The sequence below is a fragment of the Triticum aestivum genome, chromosome 3A, assembly GCF_018294505.1.
Source record: "Triticum aestivum cultivar Chinese Spring chromosome 3A, IWGSC CS RefSeq v2.1, whole genome shotgun sequence".
Taxonomy (NCBI): Eukaryota; Viridiplantae; Streptophyta; class Magnoliopsida; order Poales; family Poaceae; genus Triticum; species Triticum aestivum.
Window position 1 is genome coordinate 191413987 of NC_057800.1, and position 9754 is coordinate 191423740.

Genomic DNA, 9754 nt, shown 5'->3' on the forward strand with positions numbered 1-9754 from the left:
ATAAATCGACTAAGAAAAAAGATGATGAATAATTTGAACGCTTTGCTGAAATGCTTAGGCCAGCCTTTTGCGCACCCGCTTGACTGATATTTTAAAGATGGCCCCTTATGCAAAATACATGAAAGACATCATCACGAATAAGAGAAAAATACCTGAAGCTGAAATCTCCACCATGCTGGCTAATTATTCTTTTAAGGATGGAGTACCTAAAAACTTGGAGATCCAGGATACCAACTATACCGTGCTCCATCAAAAGAAATTATGTCAAAACTGCTTTGTGTGATCTAGGAGCTGGTGTTAGTGTTATGCCTTTCTCTTTATATAAAAGACTTGATTTGAATAAACTCACACCTACTGAAATATCTTTGCAAATGGCTGATACATCGACTGCCATACCTACCGCTATTTGTGAGGATGTGCTTGTTGTTGTTGCAAATGTCACTATCTTAACAGACTTTGTTATACTTGAGATGCCCGAGGACGACAACATGTGGATTATCCCTAGTAGACCCTTTTTGAATACTGAAGGGGTTGTTATTGATTGCAATAAAAGCAAGATCACTTTTCATATCAATGGTAATGAGCATACAGTGCATTTTCCAAAGAAACAATTCCATGTCAATGGTATTAATGTTATTGAAAAGTCTTCGACAATCACTATTGGAATTTTTCAACTCCCTCTACCTACTGACAAAAAGAAATATGAAATACTTGTTGTGTATATGCATATCCCCATTGAGGTAACTTAGTGTTTTACAGAAGTTCTTCGGTTTCATGCTAATCAAAAGTGGTTATTAATAAGACTTGATCAACCTTATTAATGATAATTTTTGAGAGGTATGAAGTTGATGAATTTAGTAGGTACAACCTTCTGCTCCCACCTTTTGTTTTCTTTTTTTCTTAGTTAAATAAAATAAAATGCCATGTTTATCCTGTTTTCTAGATTTCCCGTGCAATAAAAGGTGGTAAAAAATAAAAGTGTCCAGAATGCCCCGAAAATTTAATACGATTTGTTTTCTAAATATTTATGAATTTCTGGGGCAAATAACATTAGAGGGGTGTGCCCCTGGTGACCACACTACACTAGGGCGCGCCAGCAACCCCAGACGCGCCCTGGTGAGTTGTGGTCCCCATGTGGATCCTCTCACTTATCCCTTTAGCCCATGTCATCTCCTACCTCTAGAAAAACAATCACCATAGCTCTCTCTCTCTCTCTCTCTCTCTCTCTCTCTCTCTCTCTCTCTCTCTCTCTCTCGTGTTTTTGCTCTCAAACCCGCGGATTTCGATCTCTTTGCTCGAAGCTCCATTTCCAAAACTATTTTGGGGGATTGCTACTTCGTATGTGACTCCTCCATTGCTCCAATTAGTTTTTGCTTTAGTGGTTTATATTTTGAATAATTAGCTACTCTTGGTGCTTCTGTAGATGGGTTTGCATGTTGAATTCTTAGAGTTCTGAGTAGTTTGAATGCTTGCTACGGCCTATGGGCATCCATATGAGTAGTTGCTATCAATCTTATGAAGTTTTGTTGACAAAATTTTATGTCCTAGTTTTCTTTAGAAATTGTTCGCCAACAAAAATGCAATTCTTTAGGAGTTCTTCGAGGAGGAGGTCCTCGGAGGCATCATCAAGCGGTAGCTCGATACAATGGTCCTATGTTGAACCAAGTGCAAGCTCAATGCGGGATGCCGCTACCAAATCATGCCTATGGTCGTGCAATAGTTTCATGGTGAGTGCAGGTATTAAGGAAGAATTTGAGAAATATGTTCACAACACCGAGTTCGGCCCCTACATCAAAGATAAGTGCATCTAGCATCTCAACCTCACAGAAACTTTCACTAAGAAATTTAAATATCATCCTCGTGAGTCTAGAGTTTCATTTAGTCTTTATGATATCCATCTACCATGCCTCTAGATGTGTATTGTGATGCATATAAAATTCCATATTGGGGTTCGCTGGACGAACCACCAAAATCTAAGTAGGAGTCATTTTTGACTAGTCTTGTTATGGTGAGGATAGAGGAGTGACACAAGGTAGAATAAAAAGTATCCATTTCCCATCAATTCACTACTTTGCACTCTTTAATGGCAAATGCATCGTGGGCAAGCAAGATTGTAGCACACTATGTGCTCCTGACTTGAGCCTCATACGCACAGCTTTGACTAGAATTAAACGTTATAATCTTGGAGCAATCGTTGCATAGTGTCTGCAACATAATGCTGATAGTGGTCACTTTTATGGTGGGATTTATGATTCTTGTTTAGCTAAAGAGGTTGATGTGACACCTCTACCTAATGATCCCATCCCACCTTCTCAGTACTTAGACTTTGAGGCCATGAAGCGCCATTAGTTCCTTACGGGCACAATCACTGATTATACTTATAACCTAAGGTTCAATAAAGAACCCATTGTGCCTGTTGTTTTGCATATGCCTGCTCTCTTTGATTATCACAACAAAACAAGATATTATGTTCTTGGGAGCGAGGACCGCTTGTACAATGCGGAGGTCAAGGCTGCTCGGCGGGCTGAAGAGGCTGCACCAAGAGCCTCCATGAGCTATCATTCTGGTTATTATCCAGGGCACGAATGGTGATTACCAAGCTAGGCCAAGAGCCTAAGCTTGGGGGAGTATGTACTTCCACCGACATTATATTCATGTTCACACATTTCATTCCAGTTGTCGGTGTTCACACTTTTTCATTGTATTATCCATGTTATATTCATTTCCTCGCTTATTTCTTGTGTGTTTGAAAAACTTTGAGAAAATCCAAAAATATTTCCTGCTTATTTTTCTTTTTCTTTTTAGTTTAATTAGTTGTAGTATTAAAAGAAACCCCAAAAAGATTACTCGATTCTTCTTTTGCTTGTTGGGAGTTTTCCCATGTAAATAGTTTTTCTTGTTTTTGTTTTCCCTTCTTTAAATTTTCTTTCTTCAAGTAAAACTAAAAACTCCAAAAATATTTCAGTGCGTTTCTCTGAAATTCTTTTCTTTTTATTGAGTCATACCAAGGACAAGACCACGATGAAAGTGTTGAGTGGCTCTTATATGCATTACTGTTTATTTAACAAAGAGCCCATATTACCTTGTCTTCTCCTTTTGAATAAAATGTTTGCAGATTCCAGCTTAGTCCACGACACTCTTTCACTATTATTATTTTCATATCATTTGGTTGTGCAAGTGAAAGGCAATAATGACGATATTTGATGAAGTGACGATGGTAGAGAGAAGCGGGTATGAACTCAACTTGTTTTGTTTTTGTAAATATGTTTAACCTAGTATCCATGATTCAACATATTATGATCAAACATGTTTGCAAAGACAATTAGAGATTATACTCTCCTATGCCTTGCTTAAGTAGCTAGGAGTGGATAATGATTTATCCTGGATGTCAATATGCATTAAAATGATTGTGATGTAGTATGATGATATGGTATCCTCCTCTCAATGTTTCAAGTGGCTTGACTTGGCACATGTTCATGCATGTAGTTGAATCAAAGCCAAGATAGCCTCTACGATATTTATGTTCATGGTGTTCATATCCTACTCATGGTAGTATTCAATGTTGATTATGCATAAGGCATGCTCATGACCATTTTTGCTCTCTAGCTAGCCGCTTCTCAACTTATCAGCTAACCTTCGCCTGTACTAAGCGGAAATACTGCTTGTGCATCAAAATCCTTAAACCCAAGTTATTCCAGATGAGTCCACCATATCTATCTATGTGCGGTATTACCCCGCCGTTCAGGAATAACTTTGGTTTTGCTCTTGTTTTGGACTCTAATTTGCATGATTTGAATCAAACTAACCCGGACTGACGATGTTTTCAGCAGAACTACCATGGTGTTGTTTTTGTGTAGAAATCAAAGTTCCCAAATTTGGACGAATTTTTTTGGAGAATTATTTCAGAATAAAAAAAAACTAGAACCAAGAACCACTGGAGTGGGGCCCTTGGCTGACCACAGGACACCAGGGCGTGCCACCCCCTCCAGGCACGCCCTGGTGGGTTATGGGGCCCTCGTGGTTGCGCTGACCCTAATTCCAGCACTATAAATTCCTATTTTTGGAGAAAAAATAAGAGAGGAAGTTTCATCGCATTTTACGATATCGATCCACCGCCACCACCTCATGTTCTTCACCGGGAGGCCAGTTCTGGAGCCTATTCGGGGTTCCGAAGAGGGGAATCTTCGGTTTTCATCATGATCAACCCTCCTTCATCACCAATTCCATGATGCTCCCCACCGGGAGTGAGTAATACCTTCATAGGCTCGCTAGTCGGTGAGGCGTTGGATGAGATTCATCATGTAATCAAGTTAGTTTTGTTAGGGCTTGATCCCTAGTATCCACTATGTTCTGATATTGATGTTGTAATGACTTTGCTATGCATAATGCTTGTCACTAGGGCCCGAGTGCCATGATTTCAGATCTGAACCGTTTATGTTTTCACCATTATATCTATGTTCTATATCCGATCTTGCAAGTCATATTCACCTATTACGTGTTATGTTCCGTAAACCCTAGTGTGACAGTAATTGGGATACTTTCCGGTGATGACCGTAGTTTGAGGAGTTCATGTATTCACTATGTGTTAATGCTTTGTTCCGGTTCTCTATTAAAAGGAGGCCTTAATATCCGTTAGTTCCTTATGGCCCCCGCTGCCATGGGAAGGTAGGACAAAAGATGTCATGCAAGTTCTTTTCCATAAGCACATATGACTATTTACGGAATACATTCCTACATTATATTTATGAATTGGAGCTAGTTCTATATCGCCCTACGGTATGACTGTTATATGATGAATCATCCAACAAATTGCACCGATCCAATGCCTACGATTTTTCCACATATTGTTCTTGCTAAGTTACTATCGCTATTTCTACCGTTACAACTGCTAGAAACTATTACTGCTGTTACCATTACCACTGCTATCAAAATTATCATACTACTGTGCTACTAATTACTTTGCCGTAGATATTTAATCTCCAAGTGTGGTTGAATTGACAACTCAATTGCTAATACTTACAAATGTTCTTTGGCTCCCCTTGTGTCGAATCTATAAATTTGGTTTGAATACTCTACCCTCGAAAACTATTGCGACCCCCTATACTTGTGGGTTATCAATGGCCGGTGTACTTTGTTAGCCCTCTCTTGCAGTGGGCCTAGATCAGGGTATTCAGGCGTGCAAAATCTTCTCTTTGGCCTAATCATGGCCTAGAGAAAGCTGTGTCACTACTTCCAAGTGCATGAGATCACTGTGGTCACTCGCTTCCCGTTGCAGCGCATTCTGAGGAATCTAGAGGCAACTCGCATGATAGTATTGTTGTATTGGAACTATCAAGTTTTGCACTCAAGTTTGAGAGTACATCAACTATTCAGACCAGAGCATTGGCAGAATTCATTGAAGAATGGACACCAATGGAAGATGACGAGATCCAAGAATTGGCCCTCCCCGGCAGGGAAACTGGAAAGGATTGGATCATGTACTTTGACGGTGCTTTCTCGCTGCAAGGCGCTAGTGCCGGAGTGCTTCTTGTCGCACCCACCAGAGAGCATCTCAAGTACATGATTCAAATGCACTTTACTAGGGATGAAGGTACCAACAACACTATAGAGTATGAGGGACTGCTTGTCGGCCTCAGAATTGCAATGGGATTGGGAATCAGAAGGCTGATCATCTGTGGAGATTCACAACTTGTGGTAAAGCAAGTGAATAAGGATTACTAGAGCCCGTTGATGGAAGCGTATGTGAATGAAGTGAGGAAATTGGAAGAGCACTTTGACAGTTTGCAAATAGAGCATGTTCCTCGTGCGGAAACAACATTGTTGATCAACTGTCAAAGTGTGCCGCCCAAAAGCTCCTTGTGGAACCAGGAACTTTTGTGCTCCATTTGAATCAACCAAGAGTCACCCCGTTAACGAGAGCCAAAAAGGGAAGGAACATAAGCGCAGGGAAATATTTTCAGGCAGAGCTCCCTGAAGCCACCTGCAAGAATGTTGCTGGGAATGATGATGTGCTTGCTGGTGAGCAGCGGCCTCAAGCAGAGTCTCGATTCTTGCCATCGAGGTTAGTGCTCCAGTATCCAAATAAATGCCTTTAGTCCTTGTCATCGAGCCACAAGCTCCGGCATGGACCCAACAGATAGTTCAGTTTCTCCAAGCAGGGAAACTTCCCGAGGAACAAGAGCAAGCTGAGAAAGTAGCCCGTCAATCAAGTATGTATCAGTTTGTGGGCAACATCCTATGCATAAAGAGACCAAACAGAGTGAAATTGAAGCGCATTTGCCGGGAAGATGGACTGAATTTGTTGGCGGAGATACATGGAGGCATATGTGGTTCTCATATAGGATCCAGAGCCCTTGTCGGAAAGGCCTTCTGGCAAGGATTTTATTGGCCCACTGCCCTCCAGGATGCAACTAAGCTAGTAACAAGATGTGAAGCATGACAGTTCCATTCAAAGAGTATACATCAGCTGGCACAAGCTCTCCAAACAATTCCTCTCTCCTGGTCTTTTTCGGTCTCGGGGCTCGATATCTTGGGCCCCTTCCCCCGTGCTACCGGGGGCTTTGAGTTCTTGTATGTTTCCATCAACAAGTTCACAAAGTGGCCTGAAGTAGAGCCAGTGAGAAAGGTAACTGCACAATCAGCTATCAAGTTATTCAAAGGATTAGTTTGCTGGTTTAGGGTTCCAAACAGAATCATTACCGACAACAACACACAATTTACGAGTCACGCCTTCATGCAGTACATCCAGAGCCTTGGAAGCAAGGTTTGCTTTGCCTCCGTTGCTCACCCAAGGAGTAATGGGCAAGCAGAAACAACGAATGCTGAAGTGTTGCGCGGTCTCAAAACAAGAACTTTTTGAAGGAAATATGCCCTAGAGGCAATAATAAAGTTATTATTTATTTCCTTATATCATGATAAATGTTTATTATTCATGCTAGAATTGTATTAACCGGAAACATAATACATGTGTGAATACATAGACAAACTTAGTGTCACTAGTATGCCTCTACTTGACTAGCTCGTTAATCAAAGATGGTTATGTTTCCTAACCATGAACAAAGTGTTGTTATTTGATTAACGAGGTCACATCATTAGTTGAATGATCTGATTGACATGACCCATTCCATTAGCTTAGCACCCGATCGTTTAGTATGTTGCTATTGCTTTCTTCATGACATATACATGTTCCTATGACTATGAGATTATGCAACTCCCGTTTGCCGGAGGAACACTTTGGGTGCTACCAAACGTCACAACGTAACTGGGTGATTATAAAGGAGCATTACAGGTGTCTCCAAAGGTAGATGTTGGGTTGGCGTATTTCGAGATTAGGATTTGTCACTCCGATTGTCGGAGAGGTATCTCTGGGCCCTCTCGGTAATGCACATCACATAAGCCTTGCAAGCATTACAACTAATATGTTAGTTGTGAGATGATGTATTACAGAACGAGTAAAGAGACTTGCCGGTAACGAGATTGAACTAGGTATTGGATACCGACGATCGAATCTCGGGCAAGTAACATACCAATGACAAAGGGAACAACGTATGTTGTTATGCGGTCTGACCGATAAAGATCTTCGTAGAATATGTAGGAGCCAATATGGGCATCCAGGTCCCGCTATTGGTTATTGACCGGAGACGTGTCTCGGTCATGTCTACATTGTTCTCGAACCCGTAGGGTCCGCACACTTAAGGTTACGATGACAGTTATATTATGAGTTTATGCATTTTGATGTACCGAAGGTTGTTCGGAGTCCCGGATGTGATCACGGACATGACGAGGAGTCTCGAAATGGTCGAGACATAAAGATTGATATATTGGAAGCCTATCTTTGGATATCGGAAGTGTTCTGGGTGAAATCGGGATTTTACCGGAGTACCGGGAAGGTTACCGGAACCCCCCCGGGAGCTAAATGGGCCATGATGGGCCTTAGTGGAAAAGAGAAGGGGCTGCCCTACATGGGCTGCACGCCTCCCCCTTCCCCTAGTCCTATTAGGACTAGGAGAGGTGGCCGCCCCCTCCTTCTCTTTTCCCCCTCCGCGAATCCTATTCCAACTAGGATTGGGGGGGAATCCTACTCCCAGAGGGAGTAGGACTCTCCTGGTGCACCCCTTGTGGCCGGCCAGCCTCCCCCCCTTTGGTCCTTTATATACTGAGGTAGAGGCCCCCTAGAACACACAAGTTGATCCACGTGATCTATTCCATAGCCGTGTGCGGTGCCCCCAGCCACCATATTCCTCGATAATACTGTAGCGGAGTTTAGGCGAAGCCCTGCTGCTATAGTGCATCAAGATCGTCACCACGCCGTCGTGCTGACGGAACTCTTCCCCGACACTTTGCTGGATCGGAGTCCAGGGATCATCATCGAGCTGAATGTGTGCTCGAACTCGGAGGTGCCGTAGTTTCGGTACTTGATCGGTTGGATCGTGAAGAAGTACGACTACTTCCTCTACGTTGCGTCAACGCTTCCGCAGTCGGTCTGCGTGGGTACGTAGACAACACTCTCCCCCCTCGTTGCTATGCATCACATGATCTTGCGTGTGCGTAGGAATTTTTTTGAAATTACTACGAAAACCAACACTTTTGACAAGCTACACAAGTGCGGGAGGCATTGGATTGATGAGTTGCCGGTGGTTCTTTGGTCACTCAGACGACACCAAATTGAGATACTAGCCAAACCCCCTTCTCCCTAGTCTATGGTGCAAAAGCGGTGTTACCCACGAAACTCATATATGGGTCACCTCGAGTACTTGCCTATGACAAAGTAGAGCAAGAGCAGCTCTGGCATGATGATGTCGTGCTCCTTGAGGAAGATCATATTTGGGCGGCTATGCGAGCTGCACGTTACCAGCAAGACTTGCGCCGCTATCATAGCCGCAAGGTTCATGCCTGAAGCCTTGAGGAAGGCGACCTTGTCCTTCGGCGCGTTCAATCCGCCAAGGGAACAAACAAGTTGACGCCAAAGTGGGAGGGCCCTTATTGGGTAGTATGAGTCACCAGACTTGGCGCAGTTTGTTTGGAGACCGAGGATGGCATTCGTGTGCAAAACTCATGGAAAAATTGAGCATCTTCGCAAGTTCTACCCATAAGGCGCCATTGACGGGCCTTGTCCCGACAACCCCTTTTGTACAAGAATTGTCTCATAGACTTGTGACCCTTTGTACAAAGCCAGGCGCAGCCCCTATGCATATCTAAATAAAACTAAGTGTTCCACAAACTTCTATGCATATTTACTTGTGTATCAATGCATAGTACGATCTGCTTTACACTTGCTCAAATGAAATGACTAACACACCATCAAGGTCTTTGCATTACCTTCTCTTATTTCTTTTTCTACAAAGACAAAAGGATTCCCCCGCTTTCAAGTTTCCCGGGGAGGGATGGTGAAGGACCTTGGATGGCTTCTGGCGCGTTAGATGTTCATTTCACACGATAAGTACAACAAAGAAAGATAAGTTGAAAAAATATCAACTAAAGTTTCATCGTTTGCTTCCTTGAAAATCCTCCTTGCGCGGGTCCTGGGTTCATACGAGAAACCTGCACGCCAAGGAATCTTGTCATGTTTCATTTCATGCTCCAGTTCTGCCTCGAGTCCGCTTGATGAAATTTGTGCAAGCTGCGTTTGAGGCCGACAAGTTGCTTTGCCCGTGGTCGCTCCCTGGCAAGCTTCCGAATAACGTAGGGTACTAGGATGAAATCATATGAAAACAAAGACAAGCAAGGAGGATAATGTTTATTTATTTGAGCACAT